Source organism: Fukomys damarensis, unplaced genomic scaffold (genome assembly GCF_012274545.1).
Source record: "Fukomys damarensis isolate Sample0158 unplaced genomic scaffold, DMR_v1.0_HiC HiC_scaffold_30, whole genome shotgun sequence".
In the NCBI taxonomy this organism is placed as follows: domain Eukaryota; kingdom Metazoa; phylum Chordata; class Mammalia; order Rodentia; family Bathyergidae; genus Fukomys; species Fukomys damarensis.
This window is the reverse complement of record NW_022900942.1, coordinates 48,601,950-48,625,731: the sequence shown is the minus strand read 5'-3', so window position 1 is coordinate 48,625,731 and position 23,782 is coordinate 48,601,950. Positions and strand designations below refer to the sequence as shown.

The following is a 23,782-nucleotide window of genomic DNA, read 5'->3' as shown; positions in this document are numbered from 1 at the left end:
GGTATCTGCATATTTCCCGTATCCCAAAAGTTGTACTTCTTACTCTACCAACGAACTCTTAAGTGTTGGGCAGTCACTTATACAGAGATATGAGAATCAAAGCTGTGCTGCCTTGTTTGGAGGCTCCTTATTGCACAGGGCTCTGATCACACTTCTTCTTGCACACAGTATAGAAAACAAAAGTCTATACTCCCTGAAACAGCAAAGTGTACAGAAAGAAAAGGTAGACCTTCCATCATGCGGATTTTTCGCCAAAACACTAAATAAAAACCTACGGAGAAAAGCAATGAGTCAGATGAATATTCTGCTCAATGGTGAAGTTCCAGTTATGTGAATCACTGGAAAGGAAGCGTGTGTGTGTGTGTGTGTGTGTGTGTGTGTGTGTGCACATTTGTGTGGTTGTTGTTTCTCTACTTGTACAAACCTGCTGTGGTCTTACTTCTCCCCTTTGGGACATAGTCTTTTTATACTAATGATGGTAATTAGATCATTTCTCTTTTAGAGACTCCTAATCATCACTTGGACTTGAAGCCAATATCTCTACCTCAAAATAGAATGAAAATTCAGTTTCTTAGCCTGTAGCACCCATGGTCACTCTCCCAGTATTCAATGAGAATTTATTGAGTGAACTCACAGACAGACACTCTGTTAGGCATAAATAGCAATACTGTTACAATAGGATGTTTATAAATACATGCTACAGTACCAGCAATGATGTAAAATTAGTGGATTTAATCAGATCCTTATTCCTGCTAACATCATATTTTTTATTACACTGGTCTCAGGAGACATGGTATCAAAGAATTCAGTTGTTCTGTCAAATTAGGAAATTATCTCTAAATCACATTAGTAATTTATTAAAGCTCTATGACTCATGAACCATTTGAGTGCTTAAAATTATTTTCTATTTTAAATCTAGTAATTCTAGTAGACCATCCTTTTGTGGACCTAAAACTTACCTTGTCTAACTGCAATAATATTCCCAGTGGATGAATCTGTTGTCATCTTTTTCAGACCATTCAAAGCTTTGTAACCTTTACATCTTCATTTTTTTCCAGAGTGCTGTTTATTTCTTTACGTCTGTCTTTATACCGCTACTTTTCTATTCCCCTTAGATGTTTCATAAATATCTTGTGAGCTGTGGCAACCATAACTAAAAGCTTAAGACACGTACACCATGTTTTATAAAGTGCTCAGATTTTATTTGCATGTAATTACTTTTATGATTTCCTTTACTTGTTGGCAACACCTTTCTTAATAAGATTACTATGTGTACTACATGACTAATGCCTAAAAAGTAATCAGCACAGTGCTTAGCATGATAAGCACTCCACAAATGTTAATAATAATTACTATGTAGTTGCATTCTGTAATATCTTAATGACTGTATACCATGGGCCAGCCCAATTTAACTTTTAAATCTTAAGTCTTCCTCCCTGGGTAATGTGAGGTGCCTTAATCAAGGTTCATAATACCCATCTCTGATCTACTCTATTTTATTAATTAAACAAATTCACTCCATGGATGCTCCGGGCATGGTGTAAGGTGCTGGAGATGCAGCTGAAGAAAGCTGCCTTCAAGGGGTGTACCACAAACAAAGAAGACGAATAACAGAGAGTTATCTTTTATGCGATGCAATGAGAAGAGAAGAACCAATGGGACAACATAGAAGTGAGAGATAACCTAGTACAGAGGTCCAGGTAAGATTTCTGGAAGAAGTGACATTAACACAGACCTGAAGATGAATGGGATTAGCCAAACAGAGGAGAAGGAAGGAAGATAAAAGTAAGAGACTGCCAGAAAGACTAATGTGAATGACACGTGGAGATAATAGAAAATTGTGTTTATTGTGGATGTTCAGCCCCACTGGAGAGGGGGGTGACAGCCAGAGAAGGCCAGAGGTGTGGGCAGGTCCCAGACCTCAGGATGCCTTGGGATTCATATTAAGGAGATTGGACTTTGGTGTCTACTGTGCTCCAAAATCACTGATAGCTTCTCTTCATCTAGCCAGTATCATTCGGTCTTCTTAGTTGGATTCTGTACAGTGTAGTCCTATCTCCTTCTTGTATAATTTCTTCACATAACCCTGCCACTGTTCCTACGTGTCAGTCCTATCCTCATTTTCTTGATGGTATGTCCTTCCTTGAATTCTACAGTTTAACTCAAGAAGCAATCTCTCAATGACTGGTTTATGTCAGGCACTGTGAGGTAGCATTTCCCCAACCTCTTTCATTCACTCATTCCACAGACGTTTATTATGTTATCAGACATAGATACCACTTTTCCAGTACTAGTGTCTCAGTCACTTCCCTAGTGTTTATTCTGAATCACATTTTAGTAGTTTCTGTCCTTGGTGGAAGGGCTTGGGCAAAGGAAAGCTGCTTATTTCAGGGTGAAAAGGAAGCAGAGAGTGAAAGGAGGAGCCAGGAGGGAGTTGCACCCTTTCTGGTCCTTTCCTCAGTGATCTGGATTTCCATCCAGACCTTCCTCCTAACAGCAAGTCAGCTACAACTGCACTCACCATTCAACCTTTAAAATAAGTGCGTGAGGACGTGGGAGGACGTGGGAGGGTGTCTAGATATAAACTATAACAATTAGGCTTTTTTTGTTGTTGTTTTATTCCAGTACCATGGATCAAATTTAGGACCTTTTACTTGTGAGGCAGGCACAGTGCCCCTGAACTAAATCCCCAGCCTTTATACAACTAATTTAAAGACACCTTCTTTGAAGGCTCTGAGATTGTCCCAACTGGTATAATCTTTTCTATTTGTCATTATCTCCCAAAATGCTAATATCCTGCATGTGCCTCTCCTGAAGCTCTTGCCACTTTTTAAACATTGTATGGTAGGTAAAGACTAGCATGTATCCAAACCTTTGGTGACATCTCTGTGTCCTAGTCCCACTCATAGATCATGACTTTATATTAGTCAATAAGTTATAGTGTTCAAAATAAATATATAAATCATTCTCTGGTGTGAACAAACTATAATGGAACATAAGATCCTGATGAGATAATTGACAATTTGAAATAGGAAGAAAAGGGCTAATGTTGTAGGGAAAGTGGGAAGGGTAGGGGAAAGGGAATAAGGGAAAGAAAAAAAATAGGAGAAAATGAAAAAATGGAAATAAAGTGTTTGTAAATGGGGAGGGAGGAGGGGGTGAAGAGAGGACAGGGACAAGGGGAAAAATGAGAACCAAGACCTGTCATGTAGAGGTGCAAGATCCCAAAGATGAATGTAACTGTACTGTATACCTAAAATGTACCAATAAACTCAATGAGGAAAAAAAATCATGAACACATTTTCTGATGCTATTTAATAACTTTAGTTGGTACTACTAATCCATACAGCCACAAAATTTGTTTTAATGTCATTAAACTTGAATCTAGTACAGTTTCTCTTAAAAGTCACTGTTTCTCACTGGTTTTCAAGATTTGCATAAAAATCTAAAGGGTAAATTATTTGCCAGTAAAGATTACCCATTGTGAAATAGGAAAAAAAATGTTTAAAGGGAAAGGGGGACTAGGGAGCAGGGGCAGGGGAAAGTAAAAAGGGGAAGAAAAAAATTGAAAGTAAGAAGGAAAAAATGGAAACAGCATATGTATATTGGGGGTGGAGGAGTTGAAGGGGGATAGGTGAATGGAAAAGCATGTATAGATACAAGCTCCCAATGATGAATGTGATCCTAAGGCATATCTAAATGCACCAATACACTCAATAAAAATACTTTTTAAAAAGATTACACATTATCTTTAGTCCATTGTCTGTTGCTATAGCAAAACATCTGAGACTGGGTAATTTACAAATGAAAGAGGTTAATATGGGCTCACAGTACTGCGTTTCTAAGAAGGTGGTGCTGGAATCCTCTCAGCTTCTAGGAGAGCCTTGTACAGCTGCACCTCCTGGCAGAAAGGAGAAAAGTAAGCAAGCCCTTGAGGGAGAGAATAAGGAGTTAAATTCCCATGATAGCTAATCCAGCTCTATGCGATACAAAACTCATAGGAGAACTAATCCATTTTCCACAAGAACTAATCCAATCTCATGAAAGACATTCATTCCTCTTAAAGACTGTGCCTCCCAACACTGCTGTTGCGTATGTGACCAAATTTCAAAGTGCGAAGTGTGTTGTGGGAGGAGAGGGGAGTCATGGACCAAGTCCATACCATAACGCTCATCTAAAATGCTTGGAACTAACTCCTGCTCTTCCCCCATACTGTGCATTTAGTCATGCTTTTCTTACACTTCATTCTTACACCTTGGCTAATAAAAAAAAAATCAATCTTTTACCTGTTGAATGCAAAAAATAAAATTCTGCCTCTCCTTTATCTTTGTAGTGTTCCAGTTCTGTGCCCGGATTTAGAGCTAACAATTTCAGTGATTGCTTCTGCATTTCCTAGACACACTGATCTTCTGACAGGTTCTGTGATTCATAGTGAATACTAGGGTTGAATTTTAATTGTCTCCACACTGAATACTGTAGTTGGGGCTTAATTCTCTCTAGTGTATTGCGGGTCTGTTTGAATAAAAGGACAAGGAAAAACTACTTAACACTATGGATTTTGGTTTTAAATATCACTGAAGAATCCGTGCTGAATTATCAGATAGTTCTGAACTGGGTCCTACAATATATGTTTTCCAATATATTGCTCCACTTTGGCCCGCTTGTATCTACCATGTGTGCTAACATTGAGATTTATTTGAAACGATTCCTAAAGTGTTGAGGATTGTGTCTTAGTCATTGTGGATGATGTGCATGAACCAACCTTCAGAGTACCTTCTGAGAGGAAACATTGAGAGGGTAGCAACTCCTCAAGGAGCTGTGGACTTATTTACAGGCTTGAGTATTCTCAGTGATTTTCTTCTCTTCTGTGATTGGCCAACTCTCTTCCACCTCATTTACTGACATCCCCAGATAGCTTGTAAATTGACAGAGGAGATTTTCACCTTACAAATGACACTTTGGTAATGTCCCTATTCCCCATTTCTATATCTGTTTCTTTCCTTTCCTTACCCCAGCTAACAATCCTGGAGCAGTCACCAGCTACTGAATGACAGGTGAGGTACAGAACATTCATTATCTACATGAAGTCCCCAAGTTACTCTAGGTAAGCATCATTAAAGATGAAGAAATATTTTAATGGAAACAAGAAACAGATGTACATCCATGTTCTTCATCGTGCTGTATTTTTGCAATTTGCCACTGTAGCCTGAAACTTCAGTACTAGCTGGAACAAAGCTTAATTGTGAAAGTTTGTCTCTTGAGTACAGTTTGGGAAGAAAATGGAAAACCTGTATTCTCAATCCAAATACACAGTTTGGAACTTATCTTCCATATAGGATAATCACCTATGTTCCACTACCTATATGTTTTGAAAGTTGCCTGCAAAGGATAAAAATAATAAAATGACGTGATTTTTTATTCAGAATCCTGTAACATGTACACAATTGATGTTATTTTATTATCCAGACAGGAATAAAGGAAAAGCCCAGTCTGGGCAGGCAGGGAGCAAGGAACCTGCTGGATTCAGGAGCAGCCTTCCCCAACTACACTGCCTAATCAAGGCCTTCTCTGGGTCAGTCATCAGCAACCATTGCCTCCCTCACCCTGGGAGAATCGATGGCACTTTGGAGTAAAAGGAAAATTAACATCGCCTAGGCATAACCCAGATCAGTCAGACACCAGGGCTCCTTTCCTATCACTCACACCTCCAGGTCCAGCTTAGGAATGCTCAGAATCTAGTAAAGGCAAGAGACATTAAAGGCATAACGGAGCAGATGTTTTGAATATCATAGTCAGCTTTCAAACTATTATTGTGCTAAAGGAAAGCTCTTAGATAAGATGACTGTTGTATGTTTTGCCCATTCATCTATCAAATTAGTCATATGTTTTCACTTTTTATCCGGAAATTTTATAGGTATTTATTTCTAAAAATATCTAAGGATTTCTGCTCAAATTCAATTATCTTCTCTTTTGTATAAATACTTAAGTTTCATATTAATAAATAAGAATAAATTAATTTTTCTGGCAGTTGGATTACCCACATATATTTTTAGCCAAAAATCTGATGTATTTGGATAAAATAAGACTTGTGTTTTATTGGATTATAAATGGGCCAGTTCTTTCAGGAATCTTTTAACCTTGCTATAGAGAGGACCAACTCTTTGAGAAAAAGGTCAGTGCTGAACTTTAATAAAAAATTTAATTTTGATTTTTGCCTCATTCTCGAATGGATCAAACTTTACATTCTACCCATTGAAATGAACGAAAGGAGAAAGCTTTGCATACACGCGTGCACTTTTGTTTACATTTATACACACATACTCAGTAGTAACTTGTCACCTCCTCTTGTTTCAGATGCAAGAATACATGAATTGTCTATATATTCTTAGAAGTAATTCTGTGGTTTACAGGAACCCATTACAGATAACATAGATCATTATAAAAGCTTGACATAGATTTTTAAGTTTCTTCCATATGGCTATAAGGTTCTTTTTTATTTATTTTTCAATTTTTACTTTTTATTATTACATGTGCAATATGGAATGATCACATGGTTTGTGGGGAATTGGTACATGCACATAACACATCTCAATTCTTCTTGAAAATCCTTTTGTTAGTACACGTTTGTGGTACATAATGTTTTTATTCCTTAAGGAGAATTGGTGCACGGACATAACGCATCTTAATATTTTTAAACTATTTTATGCCCTTCCCCTCCCCTCCCTTCCCCCCTTCTCTCCATCTCTTACCTTCTCATTTGCAAAAAAAAACTCCCTATTTCCTATTATCCATGTATTATGTTGCTCTTTACTTATGGATTCCTCAGCTAAGAGAAATCATGAGATACCTAAGCTTGGTTATCTGATTTATTTCACTTAACAATATGATCTCAAGATGCATCCATTTTCCTACAAATGGCACAGGTCTGTCCTTCTTTATAGTTCAGTCATGGTTTCCTTCTCACTTTTAGTGTTACTACACAGAAAGCACTGAAGTACAGACTGTCACTTCTGGAAGGGATGAAGTGAGCCACTCATTAAAGTGATTCATCTTGGTGAAGTCAGTGAATACTTTGTAGTTTGGATTTTGTTGTCCTAACATTGTCCTGCCTGAACCCACAATGCAAGAACAGAGGGGCTCTTTTACCTTAAATGCCTGAGCATTGTATCATATTTATTCTTCTTTTTAAGAGACATGGGGTGTTAAAAGGCCTTGAGATGAGCTGCCAATCACCATCAGCACCTTTCTTCATGAACTTCCAGGTTACAGGACAGTGGAAATCACTTTTTATTCTCCCAGTGAAATCTTCCAAGCCCTGTCAGGTTTCTCAAACCACAACTTTCAAAAGTCACTGGCTTCAATGGTGTGGTTTTTATTTGATTTTTCTGAGAGAGTTTCATTAAGACCCATAAAATCTTATAATATGCAGGATTCTTTATTTGTATTATATTTCATGGTTATAAAATCTAGAAAAAAGAAGAGACCGTTCTGATTGTTTAATATTGGAACTACTTTTTAAAATCTACTATGATGCATTTTCTAAAAGAACATGCTGAAACGAAATCAAAGATGCAATATGCATAAACTTTTCATATGTGTGTAATCTTACTCAACAGTATATTAACCCCTATCACTGGAATCAGATAAAACAAAGTTGTTATTCTGAAAACATCGTAAGCTTGTCTTACCTTGCTTGAAACTTTTCTTGCTTTAGTACATCTTCCAAATATGGCCACATTTCTTAATTGCTAAGAAAAACTCACATAAAAATAAGAAGTTCAGGGAGCTACACCAATTTATTTCTACAGATGTCTTTTTGGTGCTTTAGAAGAGTGACAAGAAAAAAGTATTTCTTAGGATCTTTGACAGTGACCTTTCATTCTAAGGAAAGTAGTCATAGTTAAGTGGACTATGACAAGGGCCCTTTCACCCTTGGACCTAGAGCTGAGGCCTTTTGGCAATTTAGGGTGGGCTATCTCTCATTTCTGTGGCTGATGCTGTATCCTTCTTTGGTTTAGAGAATTGGTACTTCTGAATCAACACCTTACATGGAATTCTAAAGCCTGTATTATTTTACTGCCCACTACCGCAGCCCCTCTCCCTGTCCTTTTACTACATGTGTGTGCATATGTGTGTGTGTGTGTGTGTGTGTTTGTTATATGGAAACAGATGTTTTCTAGTATCTTAGCTTATCACTGTCCAAAAGAGACAGGATGTGAAACACATATATCATTCTAAAATTTCAAGTAGTCATATTTTTTAAAATAAATAAAAACAGAAGAGACTACTTTAAATTATATATTTTACTTGGCCAAATACATAAAATATTATCATTTCACAATTTACTTTAGGTAAAAGGCCACTGAGATGTCATCCTTTGTCAGAGCTGTATCTTTGAATGTGAATGCATATTTTACACTTACAGCACATCTCAATTTGGACTGGCTTCATTTCAGTGGTTCAGTGGCCACTTGTGTCCAGTGACTGCTGGGTGGCCAGTCAACATCAGCACATGTCTCCCTAGGATAACAAAATCTCATGTGAAATTGCTGGCTTCTGATATTCCAGCTTTTACCTTTAATGTGGTTCACTTTACAGAAGAAGTTATATGAAAAGAAATCCATAAATATTTTAATCTAGGTTCTAACACATGCACATATACATACACAAATTAACATCCAGGCATTAATGACCTATCAATCTACCCTTCTATATAAACCTGAGAAATAAAACACCTTCTCCCTTCCATGCTTTCTGAAAGCCCATGTGTCCCGTGCTGGTGTTAAGCAGTTACCATATTTAGTGTTTTTCAGAGCTGCTGACTCATGGCCCGTAAATGGCCCTGATGGCCACGGTAACTGTCTGACAGACCCCCAGAAAGCTGACCATGTAACAACATCCACAGTTTTGTTTTTGCTGACATACTCAACTCAAAAACCGTTTTCCAAAAAAAGGTATAACAAAGTATTGAGCTTTTAGAAGCAGTTGTATTTCAGGACACTAAATTATCTGAGTGTGCCAAGGAGGGCAAAACATCAAAGAGATGCATGTACTAAAGGAACCATCCTTGAAAGCTGTCACTTGAACTACAGGCATATCATACTTGGGGATAGTAACAACATGGCATCCAAATGAAATAGACCTGCTGTGAGAGCTATTTGTTAGCTTTCTCAGATTCTTCCATTGATTCTGTATGACTGAACTATTTGAAATTAAATTTACATTCTCAAAATTGTGAAATTTATCCCATTCTCTACCTTCAAAGTACATCCCTCAAGTGAAGCTTCTAAACAAAGGATATATGATGCTCTCCATTAATTAATAAGTGCCAAGATACTATTAAATACTTAAAACAGGGATTAAATTAGCAGTACTTGCTAGATACTGCTCTTGTTAATTTGATCACTGACACTACACTCATCTACCCATATAAAATTCAATATCTATCATCTAGCCAGTAGCGTGTACTGCTGGCCTTGCCTTCTGTTGGATCCTTCACTTTCACTGATGCCAAGACCTGGAACTCTTGTATTTTTAAAGTCTGTGCTTGACCTGATTTCCAGACATACTCTTTCTGTTACATTTTACCCTAGAGTCCAAATTGCACTGATGACCTTGGGGAACATATCTTACAAAAGAGCCAGAAAATGTTCTACTGGCTTTAGTGATGAATGATGAGAATCACATAGATGAAAGTTTTCAGTAAACAGAAAGAGCATCAAGCTGTTATTTTGATTCCAGTCACCAGAGAGCACTGGAGAACCCTCTCTCTCTCTCTCTCTCTATCTCTCTCTCTCTCTCTCTCTCTCTCTCCCCGCACCCTCTTTACCCCAAGGGAAGTATGGTGGTAGAGAGAAGTCAAATGCATAATTCAAGGATTCATGAAATCAAAAGGAAAAAGAAACTGTATCTTTGGAAAAATAAAATAAAATTTGGCAGCCTAAAATACTCATCAACATGATTTATTTAGCCTAACCAGTTTACAGCAACAAGTTGAAAGTTTACAAATGGAAGATCTCTTGAACTACAGGCATATCATACTTGGGGATAGTAACAACATGGCATCCAAATGAAATAGACCTGCTGTGAGAGCTATTTGTTAGCTTTCTCAGATTCTTCCATTGATTCTGTATGATAATTTAAAGGATAATTTAAGGGATAATTTCCATGGTGAAGTTGAATATTGGGAATGGGGCCACAGTGGACACGTGACAACCTGACACAGAGAGAGCATCTGCCTTTGAATGGCACATACACTCTTCATTTCACCTTTATCACCTCTACTCTGTTGTTTCTCTACACTGAGACCAAATAGCATGGGCCATTTATCAAGTTTGTGTTGTTGTTTATTTATCATTAAGTACTGAATTTCTTGTGTTCTTAGATACAAAAGGTGACCGAAAATTATGATAAAATTTTTAAAATTATGACATTAAAAGACACATTTCCATGAATTCTTCAGAATTTCCCCCTTACTTTAAACACACTTATCCCATCATTGTTTCAAGTTTCTGAGGCAGTTCTGGCAGTTCTATGAGTGTGTTTATGAGAAAATACAGTGAATACTGCCATCCAATGAAAGACAGACACATGAAAACATTACAATATGTCCTCATCCACCTCATGTACCCGATTTGGCAACCAATTTGACTTCTGGATTTTCCCCAAGGTCAAAATGAGCATGAAAAGTAAACATTTTGAATCAAGGACATCAAGGCAGCCATGAGAGCACAACTAAAGACACTCATAAAGGGGGACCCTCCTGAGCTGCTTCAGAAAATGGCAAGAACAAGGGGGTGAGTGTGTCTGAAGCCAGGAGTAATATTTTTGAGGGAGGTTAATGCTGATTTGTCTTTTACTGCAATAATTTTTTATTTAAACACACACCATATTTTTCTATCATACCTCATATATTTCTAAAAAGGCAACAGAAGAAGAGACCCAGTAACCCCCTTATAATGTCAGGGAAATTAAAAGAAAGCATATTTCTTTGTAGAAGATACACACACACACACACACACACACACACACACGAGCCAAGCACAGCACACCTGCATCTCCCTGACTCTCATTCACCTACTTCCCCCTAAAAGATCAGCTGGTTGTCCTGACTTTCCTACCATTTGTTCAGTCACCATGAAGTCCCTGCTTGTAAGAGTTCAAAATGCACATGTATGCACATGTGCATGCACAATCATGCTTGCACGCGTAGACACACACACACACACACACACACATCCCTCACTTTTCACCAAGGCAAACACCCACTTACCCCTTTTTCTCCTTACAGCTCATTTCTTTGAATTCAGTTTTCTCCACAAAGTGGTAAAATCTGGAGGACAGAAATTGGAAATGGCCCAAATCCCAAAGAAAGACATTTCTCAAAGTGTTTGGTGCAGGCCTTAGGTAAAGGAGTCCCTATGGCTATTTGGCTATAGGGTAACCTTGTGGTAATGTCTACTTCCCAAATGTGGTGTCAGGCAACAGATTAGAGGTTGGGAGATTTGGGAACCCAGAAAAAACACAATCTCTCATGTATCACCCCTATCACTAACTACCAAGAAGTGTCTCTCACGACCAACTACTCAAGCATACCTCAGCATACAAGTGGTAAAGAATCTTTGGACTCAACACAGTGGGAAAATAATATACTGCAAGTAGCTTGTACTTACAGAGGAAATGTTGAACTTAACTTTGGTTTTGGGTAGGATAAACAAATTCCAACAGCTGCTACTATGATTTACTCACATCATTGCTTCTTGACCTCAAAACAAGGGATAATTTAAAGATTTGCAACCACAGTTGACATCTGTCAGGTTTACTGTGTGTCAGGCATGTGTTAAATGATCTCCTTTAATCCTCAGGAACAACTTAGTGAGGTAAAACCTGGTATTTTTCTTATTTTAGACGTGCAAAAATATGAAAAATGGGGCTTGGGAGTAGATAAGCAAGTTTCTCAATATCGCTTGCAAATTAAATCAGTAATAAGAAAATAGTTGCCTGGGGCCTTGTCTGACAAAGAGCTTCCACTAAATGACCTTAATATAGCCCCTTTTTCTCAAGAAATGGTTCATTTATATCAATATTATTTTAATAATCTAACACAGTTTTTACCAGTTTCACTATGTGGACATCTGCACTGATGGCATAAAAGAAATGGAGTACAAACTGCCAAAACCTTATGACAAACTACTGCCACAACACACCTCTGCGAGTCATATTCTTTACCACAAGCTGTACACATCCAGTAAAAAACAAAGCAAGAAAAAAACAACAAAGAGCATCCTGTTAAATCCTGAAACTTAAATGCATATCTTTTTGAGAGCTGATCTTGGAAATGAAAAGTTCTGATAACATACTTCTTTTTTTTTTAATTAAAGATTGCAAACATGCATGACAAGAAATGAAGATACTAAATAAAAATTTCAAATATACATATATATGACAGCAAAAAAAGATATGAAATAAACAAAGATTTATGCAACACAGAATGATAATCAAAATACATTATTAGTTTCATATTATCTTCAAATATTATATGTTCTCATTTCCTTTTCATATAATATTTTTGAAATAATGTAATTACAAATAAAACAAAGTTACACATTATAGTTGAGAAACTGTCCTCAAAATTTTATGATTTATAAACTCCTTAGTTTTATTAATTTGAATGCACTTCTAAAATATATTGAGGTACAATAATGGTCTCCAACTATGAATGTTTAAAGTACAAGCTGGAACATGGGACAACTGGTTGACCTGAAAGAAAAATGGCAGACAAACTATGAGTATGCAGATGTGGGAATTTGGAAAATATTTTCTTGGAAATGAATGAGTGAGCTTGATACTTCAGAAAAAAAAAAAAAGACAAATTTCTGAGCATGATAAAATCCAAACTTTCCAGTAGAAATTAGGATTTGAGAAAGCTTGCCTGTACCACTATGAGTTTGATGGCTTCTCAACAGCCAAAATATTTTTCTGATGAAACTGATATTAAAGAAAAGGATTTTCTTATTGAAAGTGAAATATGTTGAGATTTGGAACATTCGCAGTACCCAGTGAACCAATATTTTTTACCTTGACTGGTGGCCTTAGCAAATACATGATGTTATTAGAATCCTACATAGATTTTTAAAAACTGGACAAAATGTCAAGACAATAATGTAAGGACAGTAATGAATTTTAACATAATGAATTCCTGAAGAGTTCTTTGGTTGATTTCAGATTCCGCACTGCAGTTCACTTTACGGGAACAATCATTGTTAAGTGTCAGTGTTGTATTAAAGATAAATGTTCGCATTAATCTGAAAGGCTATGACAGTACATAGCCATTTCAAACTGCATATTTATGTGAGCTTCAAGTTTCTGTATATTTTTCAGCTCAAACAAGATATTGCAATAGATCAAATATAGAAGCCAATATGAAAACTGAGCTATCTTCTATTTACCAAGACACTAAATAAGTTTTATAAATGCATAAAATCATGCCATATTTGTCACCAAAATTTTGTTTTGGAAAATATTGCCATTTTATTATTTATCTTATATGTAATATGACTAGCATTGTTATGCAAATTAATTTATCAATAAACTTTTTTTTACATTTCTGAGTTGTACCCAGCTACTCAGGATGCAAAGGCAAAAGGATCACAAGTTCAAAGCCAGCCTGGGCAACTTATGAGCCAGACCCTGTCTCAAGTAATTTTTTTTGTTGTTTTTTTGGTACCTGGAATCCTACTCGGGCCCTTGTTCTTGCAAGGAAGGCGGCAGAAGCACTGAGCCAAACCCCTGGCCCCAGACCCTGTCTCAAAATAAATTTTTAAAAATTGAGGTGGGGATATAGTTCAGTGGTAGAGTGCTTGCCTAACAATTATCAAGGTCCTAGGTTGAATCTCCAGTACTAGAGAAAAATTAAGTTTTAACTCTAATAAGGTAAATATGGATGGACTAAAAATATTAAAGAAGCTCTTTCGGGGCCTTCAGAGCAAACAGTTTGAGAACCTTTAATATATGATATAGTGTTACTTTCTTAAATCTCAGAGTAGTAGTATAATTTACTGATACTAAATTAAATGATATAACTTTTATCTTCATTTTTAAAGGCATTTATCCTCTCTCACACAGATGCTATGGTAGTTTAAACCCACACCAATCCTCAGGTGTCTCCTCGGCCACGTGGCGTGTGTAATGCCACCAGGCAAAGTAGAAAAGACCCCATTCAAGGGCAAGGCCTGAGCAGAATCCCAGAATTATATATATACATTTCAAGAAGCAACAACCACAAAAAAACTACAAAGAGTTTGTCACTAAATTGCATCCTAATAACTGCTATACTTGTATATATGTTATTTTATCAGAACAAGCTTTATAGTGGGATTTTTATGCATTGTAGGAAGGATAATTTTTAAAACAATGTGGAATTCCGTGTGTTTAGTACAATTTAATCCCACATACTTGCAGGAGTATGGTACTCATTGTGCAAACATTTACTCTCCTCTTTTTCAACCTCTTTTTTGTTCCTAATGTAATTGACAAATGTTCCTATGAACTTTCTATTTTCTTTTTACATTTTGGTTTTTCCTATAACCAGTTTCATCACTTTCCTTTAACCTTCTTGTATTCTTTTCAATTTGTTTAATTTTTATAGCATGATAAAATCAAACACTGTTATCCTGGATCATATTGTATCATTAATCTCTTAGAACTGCATCCTGGACTTTGCAATCAAATGAATAAATGTAAACTATGAACAAGGTTTTGAAGTTCACACATTAGTAGAGAAATTTCAATAGAATCTGTGATATACCTGCATGTGAAGAATTAAAAATTTGTCTTTTAAAAATTAATTGGATTAATCTTTGACACATTTTTACTTACCCTTAAAATTTAATTTAATTCTCTTTTTGATCTGTTTAACAGCAGTACTGATATGCAAGAAACAAAAGGTAAATGTTGAGTAAACATTATTTTCCTTGTCAGCAAAAATATGTTATTATTTCTACCTTACTTGGAATTAACTTCAACATGGAAAGTTAAAGGTTTAATGAGTTCATCACTGTTGGGTGGCATTTGCCTGTACTTGATTTTATTTGCTTATTATCCTAGTTATAATTACATCAGGAGATTTTAGTAGAGGAAAACTTAAGACATTTAAGTTTAGTGACTGTGTCAGTAAATGAAATTCTCATTAGTTTTGTACTTGCATGTTCTTTTTTTTTTCAGCTTTAATTGAGTTTATTGGTACATTTTAGGGATACAGTACAGTTACATTCATTGTTGGGATCTTGTACCTCTACATGACAAGTCTTGATTCTCATTTTTTCCCCTTACCTTAAAAGATACAAAATGAGGCAGTCACTCTCTTTAAAATGTTTTCTGAGAAAAGACTTCTATTATTCTGATATATGGGGATACTTAGGTTTTATACAGATGTCTTTCTTGTAAAAGTAAGATGATAACCTACTACCTTACCCTAAAATGTAGCAGAACTTCATTCTGCATAAATCTGAATATTTATAAAGTATATGAGTGAAATAAAGAAGCATTTGATGATTGCTGATGTTCTATATCTACATATGTGTCATATCCTTTAATTAGCAATTGAATAAAAAATCTTATAAACACAAAAAAAGGAAGTATTCATGCAGAATTTGTATGGATTACTATAAATAGGAGGATACACACGGTTTAAAAACTACTTGAAATAAAATTATATATACATTATAATCCCACAGTTTATTAATAATTATTTGTTGTGTAAGTAGATGTATATTATATATGTGTGTGTACATAAATACATGTAACCACACACATATAGATATATTCATAGTCATATGTTTGTATAAACTGGAATTAAATGTGTAAAATCTTCATAGAGATTTCCTCTGTAGTTTAATATGGATGCTAATATTGTCTTCATAATTCATAATTTCTCATATTTTCTTCCTTTCCTATTAAGAAAGTCATTGACTTTAAAAAATACTTAATAAGTTTCCTGCCATCTTTGGTCTATTTTAAACTAAACTTGCTTTCCTCATAAATACTGCCATAGAAGTGTTATTTTTATAACTCTCATTTTTAAAAAGAAAATTTGTGTATAAGCACACAAGTTCTAGCAACTGAGCTCCTCTGCTGAGGTTTCCCAGATACAGTGTAAGTCTTTAAACACATCACATCAGGAAAGAGTCCCTTTAAGATTCAAATATCATCTGGGTAAGCCTCTGTCTTAATCTTATACTTAGATGCAACAAAAGTAACATAAAGGCAGTCCCTTGGTGAAAAAAATGCTGTGCAAGAAAGAGAATGTGAAATCCTTTTTAAATTACCTTTTCAGCACCATTAAAGGAGTTAACAGAATAGCCAACTACACTTATGTCAACAGGCAAGTCATCATATTTTAAAGAATTCCTGAATAACAGCAGGCCTCTGGTTTTATACTGTAAAAATTTCTGCATTCACTACAGAATATGTGTGTCCATTCCTTTTGACAGGTATTTTATCCAGCTATTCTCTCTGTTTTACCTTACTTTAACCTAACTGATGAAGTGTGACTTCTTTATTCCTGTTGATAAAATATCAAGAATAAAACAGAATTCTCTGCTTACCACCTTCTACCTGCTCAGATATCCTCTTGCTGCCCTGTACATCACAGATAGCAAGTATTAGAGTAGGCCACGGAAAACAAGAAGGCAGGAGTGGCTATACTTTACTTGTGCCAACATCTAGATTCCTAGAATCGTGGAATATACTCATGTTTGTGAGAGTATAGGGCTGTGATCTGATGGGGAGACATTAATGATATACAACCCCCACCCTCAAAATTCGATTCATTTCCCTAGTTATTTGGCCAAAGGCTTTGAAACTCCCCAGAAATGAGGTGGCCACTCTGCAGAGGAGCAAATGTAGCCAGTCTCAACCGTCCTTCCACTGGCAGGAGAGGTCGGCCTGACCTGTGATCATGCTCTTCACAAGAGTCTCACAGTCTGATCAAAGAGACCATCACAGCTGAAGCCTTTCTCCTAGGAGCCTGAAGTAGCAATCTTTGCTAGTAACAGGAATTATATATAGATATGCAAGACATTCTTGGTTTTCAGGCTGAGTTTTGTGTCAACAAGAGCAGGTCCTTGAAGCAGACAGCATGCCAAGTGTCCCCAGGCAGTAATTTTATCTCTAATTTTTTTCCTCATTGAGTTTATTAGTACATTTTTAGGTATACAGTACAGTTACATTCATCATTGGGATCTTGTACCTTTACATGACAGGTCTTGGTTCTCATTTTTTCCCCTTGCCTCTGCCCTCCCTTCAGCCCCTCCTCCCCTCCCCATTTACAAACACTTTATTTCCATTTTTTTCATTTTCTAATATTTTTTGCTTTTCCCTTATTACCTTTCCCCTACCCTTCTCACTTCCTCTAATTTTTAAATGTCCTCCTTCCAGGCTTCTTCCTGATTCTGATGTAATATCCTGTGTCTGGGATGATCCTGACTTTAACCCAAGGGCTATAAATTTTACTTCAGCTTACTAAGTCACTTTGATATTCTTAGGCCAATAACTAATACTTTGGTGAAATTATCTGCATAAATTTATAACACAATTTTGTTCAAGAACCAGGTGAGAAAACCATGAGTTTTGGGTTTGCTAATTGTCCATTGATCTGTCATTTACTAAAACATTTACTGAGTTATTATTTATCATTAAAGATGGTGCACTACAAATGACAAAGAAATAAACAAGATAGCTCCCGCACTCAAAGTGTACATTTTCTTACAGAGAGATAAGAAAAGTTATGATAATCTTCCATGGTAACAGGTGCTATAATGAAGGAACTCAACAGGTGGTGTGGCAGCACCAAGGTATAGGGTGTGGAGGTATAAGAGGAGAAGTAGGAGGTGCAGGAAGGAGCTGAGGATGATATACAGAATCTGAGGAAACTTCAGAAGGGAACTCAGGCTTAACACCGAGCAACTCAGAGGTCTGGACAGACCTGTGATGAAATTGCAGGAATAGGATTAATGCTAACACTAACCATCTGGATCAGTTTCTGTTAAGGTTTGGACTGGATTATTTGGGCTGGGCTGTCCTGTGTGTTGTAGTTGTCCAGCAGCACCCTGGCTCCTACCTGCTCCGTGTGATGACAGTTGTACCTGCCTATCCCACAAACACAGCTGCCACTGGACACTGACAAGATCTTCATTAGACATGAATAACAATATGAATATTAGTCTCATGAATATTCAGCCTCATATTTGACTAGGTCCTATGCAATCAGAGCCAGAAGCGACCACTTATTTATTTTTATATAGTGAAGAATGTGCCTTATCAAATCCTGCGTCACAACTAATTACCAAACCTCTAGATTGAGTCCACTTTCTGATGGTAGTAATAAAGAAATTCCTTCTCTTCTGGTAGTCTGTTGTAAGATATCCACAGACTAATTCTGGTCTGAACTCTTCTGAAAATTTCTCAGAGAGCTAGATAAAGATAGATAAAAGTGTTTTCATCCCAAGACATTAAATCCTAACTTCTAGTCACACGAGAAATTCTAGGTTAGCTAGCCTATAATTTAAGTTAGCAGGCCTGAAATTTAAGGAGCAAAGGTATCATTTCCTACCCAGTGTTCCACTGAGAATCTTTGCTTTGCAAATGCCCAATAGGTTGCAGCAAGAGAGAGAGAAAGATTGATGGCCTTAATTCACTGGCAGTTTGTGAGGCAGCCACACTCAGGTTCAAGAGTGGAAAGAATTATCTATATGCAGTTCTGCGTACTCTAAAGGTGCTACAGGGAATAGAAGCCAAGAGTAGTAGAGATGGATCTGTCTACGGATTAGACACCTGCTTTTGATCACTGCCTGTGAGATACAGGCTGAAACTAGGGCCACTTTGTGGTAGAGGAGTAATGACAAAACTGAAGCCAGCCTACACTCACAATAAGGTGCAGCTTTATTAAAGTCATAGATCCCAGTCAAGTTGAGCCACCCGTGCAGGACTTCAGTCCAGTGCCTTTTTCACTGCCTAATCTCCCTTCTAGACCACTGCAGTATGGTGTAACCCAGAAACCTAGGCCAAAAATAAACCTGTAAAGCACCAACCCCAAGCTTGATTGATAGGCAGAAGAGCAACAAATTCTAAAGGTCACCAGGTCAATGCCAAGGGATTTGTTTGGTGATTTTACATTAACAGAGAGAGCTACACGTAACTTTATCTCTGTGCTCATCCTTATATAGAAGAACATGTGTATGATTCTCTTTATTTCATGATTATGTGACTTGGAAAGTTGCACTCACTGGAGGGCAATATTTTTAATATATAACTTATTCCCAAGTGCATAGTCTGATTCACCCCTAGATCTTTTTTTTTTTTTTTTTTTTTTTTTGGTACACAGATATTGAACTAGAGTCCTTGTGCTTGCGAGGCAGGCAGTGGAACTACTGAGCTAAATCTCTGGCCTTCATTTTGTTAAAATAATACTAGCATATACTTTAAGGAAAGAATAAAAAACATGAAATTACTACTGTGGTCAAAATAATTTAATTCAAAGAATGCCAAATCTATGCATGTACTTAGGGTGTAATCAAAAGTAAACAATGTTGTCCTAATGTGACAGAAAAAGGATTAAATATGCAGTAAGAATTTCTTTAGCTCCTGTTGAATAAATATGATCATATACTAGTGGACATAACTAAGAACTTATGTTAGAGAAAGGGGAGATAGTGTTATAGAATTTTCTGGATGCAGCTAAAATTAGAGGATATCTAAAGTCAGTCATGGAAGCTAAACTAATTGTTTTGTTTGGTTTGGTTTGGTTTGGGTTTTGGTACTGGGGATTGAACTTGGGTCCTTGCACTTGCAAGGCCACCGAATAAACTAATTATTTTGATCATTGACAATAATCTGAATTTTTAAGAGTTGTGAAGAAAAATACAAGATTTGAGCCGGGCTGGGGGCCAATGGTGTCCATCACCACTGTGATCAGGTGCCTTCTGCCTTTAATTCATTGTGTCCCGTCACCTCACTCTTTTCCTTCTCCTTAGCATGTAAATTCCAGAGATTCAGATTTTTACTACTCCAAGTCATCTGGCCACTAAGATAGCGACATCCAGACCATATACTGAGAGGGAGAAGAAAAGAGATAAAGGGGAGAGGAAGAGAAGAATGTTGAGAATAATAATTGATAGGAGAGGGTAGATAGTGTACCTGGGTCCCTCCAGGCAGTCAGGGAATTTTTTTTTTCAGCTCATATTTTCCCCTTGTCCCTGCCCTCCCTTCACCCCCTCCTCCCTCCCCATCTACAAACACTTTATTTCCATCTTTTCATTATCTCACATTTTTTTCTTTTCCCTTGTTACCCTTCCCCTACCCATCCCACCTTCCCTACACCTTTAGCCCCTTTCTTCCCATTTCTAAATGTCAGTAATCTTATTAGGATCTTATGTATTATTGCAGATTATTCACACAGGAAATATTTTTTTCTCTCTCTCATTGAGTTTATTGGTACTTTTTAGGTATACAGTACAGATACATTCATCATTGGGATCTTGTACCTTTATATGACAGATCTTGGTTCTCATTTTTTCCCCTTACCTCTGCCCTTCCTTCACCTTCTCCTCCCTTCCCTATTTACAAATACTTTATTTCATTTTCTCATATTTTTTTCTTTTCCCTAAGCTCTGGCAAGAGCAATGTAAATCTTTTTTCAGTTCTCATCTATAAATTTTCTCATTAGGCAAAAGCTTGTAAAGCAATTTAGCTTTAAGAAACATGAACCAATTTTGTGAACTATTTACTATTTATGTTATTATACAACTTACTAAATCATATGAATTATTAAAGAATGTTAGGTTGCAGGCCAGGGATTTAGCTCAGTGGTGCTGCCGCCTGCCTCACAAGTGCAAGGACCTGAGTTTGATCCCCTGTGCAAAAAAAAAAAAAAATGTTGGGTTGCCATTGCAATGGTCACTTTTATGGGATATCTACCTACAACTACTCAGGCTTAAGGCATTAGAGAATACAGTGTACTGTGGATTTTGACTTCAAAAGTAGTTTCCATGGTTTTAGAGAAATGGTGGTGATAGCAATATTCCCCCAATTCCCCCCTCCAAAAAATAATTTACCTACTTGGAAAACATAGAAGTATCCACGTTCTCCTGTCTTTGGGATCTTAACTAAAAACAAAGAACTACACTGGAAACCCAAGTTTCCAGGCCACTTTCTGTTACTAATTAGCTTTCTCATCATGGACCATCATTTCATCCCTGGGCCTGACCATCCTCAACTATAGAAGGACTTCTAAAGTAAAGGCCCAATATTCTAAACATTTTTTTAGAACATATTTTTATTATATCATAGCATTTTAGCAAGACAATCATGATCACATTATCTCTGAAGCTCATTTAAATTTCCATTTTAATATAGAATAACTTTTTAATTGGTTATCTTTATGACATAAGGAACTTTTACCTAGCTTTTTATCTTTAATCATTTTCTGTTACCAGAGTGACATTTAAGTAGAATGTATTTTTTTATAGATATACTTTACAGTTTCTTACCGTAAATGAAAACCAAGGTTCTCGGTTCAGTATTACAAGTTATCAACAGTGTATGAAAAGGTTCTAAGACACCATATGTTCTAGATATGTCAGTCCTGGTTTCCTGTTTCTGTAATAAACATGTAAGGTGAGTTGCTTAACTAAATGAATATTTGTTTCTCGTTACAGATATATAGGATTTACCAGACCCTGGGTGAAGTACTTAGGAAGTGTTTAAATGACATAATCAACTACCATTTCAAAGAAAAGAACATAGATGGTTTTGGGAAGTTCATGCTGTTTCTTCACTCAATTTTAGGTAAGTGATTAAGACAAAGAATTTAAGATGGGCACAGAACTGTTTTCCTGTAAAATAATTCCCTTCTTTTCATGGAAAAATCAAGGTTAAACATTATCAATGCCTTCCTGCTTTCTACTTTTAGCGAGGTGCCAGACAGTGAAAGACTTCATTTCTCTACCTTTTGTCTGTTTACTGTTATCATAAACCAACTGAAGTTGTCTAACACAGAGACAACCATTAAATTTCTTTCACGTTTCTATTAGGCAAATACTTTAACATTCCATTCTATTCAAAAGGTCACTTTATTTTTTTAATACAGAAAATGCATTATATTATCAAAGCAATAAGCCAGATTAAGACAAAGTCATCTTTTAATGGCAGAAACTGAAGGGAATTTAGTCATAGTAATAGTTTCATCATTAACACATCTACATGTGAGATAAGGATAACATTTCAAAAGCTGCCTGTTAGGAGATTTTATAGTACCTAAACTAAAATAAGGACATGGTTAAGGTCTGATGTACTAAATTTTAAACTGCCACATACAACTAGGCACATGTGTGTGCATGTACACACATATGCACACACACTAAGCTTTGTTTTGCCTAGCTATAAAATGGATAAATACTGTAAACATATCTTACATCATCGTATGTGATAATCTTTCCATACGAGAAAACACACACAGCCTAAAATTAGTGCTCTAACATTGATCTGAAATATGTTATTATCACTTTTCGGTACAACAGAGAGTAATAGAGAAACCAAGTGCTGATCATATTGAAGCAATTGCGTGGCTTCCCACCTCCTCCTTTAGATCCATTTTCAAAGTGCGTCTTTATTATCTACTTGAAGAATGGTGACATCCAGAATATCAGAATATGCCTACATTCAATTCAGAATAAAACCGTGCAACTGACAGAGCGCTAATCACCATCTAAATCTTATCTGAAAAGCAAGCATGCCCCTTAATACTTTTGATTAACTTCAAAATGAAAGTGAGTAATTCTTTCCTAATTGTATAGGTGTGAAAACTTGGTTTATTGAAGTTGGATATAAAACTAAAATAGAGATTTCAGTAACTTTTAGGACATTTGTTAAATGAAGTTCCCAAGAGCTAAGCTTAGTGCACTTCAAAAAGTCACTAAAAATCAGTTTGCTTAGTGTAGCATTTACTATGGAAGAGAAGATAAAACTGGAAAACTTATTTACTGATCTTTATTCTCCAGTTGTACCCTCTGTGTGCACTTTTACCATAAGATCTACGCTTTGCCCTGCCCTTCTTACATTGTTCCAGGGGCCCTGACCCCTAGGGATCAGCTCCAGCTCTTGCCACTAGCTTCCCCAAGTGACCTGGAGCCCTGAACTACAGCAGCACTCTCTCTTCCCTTTGTCCTTTGAGAATTGTGGGTGATGGTGCCTTGGGCTTTCTGCTGCTTTTAGTCTTTAAATTGATTGACTTTCTACAGTGCAGCTTCTCAGTTTGCCCATCATCTAGCTGTTTATTTCCCTGGACAAAACTGCATCCACTCTAAATACTTAGAGTGTTTTCCCTTGTCTTAGTTGGGTCTTAATTAATCCATCAATGCTTCATTAACTTCTTCCAAAATTATTGAAAGAAGAGTGAGCAGGGATTACTTACTCCCCCCAGGAAAACAAAGGACTTTTGGGAAATAATTGAAATTTACATGTAAAGTTGGGCAGGTTCTTTTGTATATATAAAATGCTTCATAGTAAGATATTGAATATATATATATATATACACACATATATATATATGAGAGACAAGTAAACGTATATTTCTATGTATCCTCACAAAGTGGTTATCAATGAAATCAAGACATAGAACATTGCACAGCACCCCCAGAAATCCTTCTAATGCCCCCTTCCAGTTGATTTTTCCAAAAGAAACCAGTTGTGCTTGCTTTGGCAGCACATATACTAAAATTGAAACAAA

General features: G+C 36.4%; 1 protein-coding gene across 7 annotated transcripts in view; it reads left to right on the top strand.

Annotated features, from left to right (window-relative positions):
• Positions 1 to 23,782, top strand: part of Dtna (dystrobrevin alpha) — a 354,245-nt gene that overhangs the window by 138,725 nt on the left and 191,738 nt on the right. For 5 of the 7 annotated variants that reach the window (XM_033757543.1, XM_033757533.1, XM_033757537.1 and 2 more), the window contains exon 2: positions 21,714 to 21,843. The gene's annotated coding sequence lies outside the window, so the exon portion shown is untranslated. Of the gene's footprint in view, positions 1 to 5,082; positions 5,105 to 14,923; positions 14,946 to 21,713; positions 21,844 to 23,782 lie in introns of those variants that run through there. The other 2 variants (XM_033757539.1, XM_033757538.1) reach the window with 2 other exon arrangements.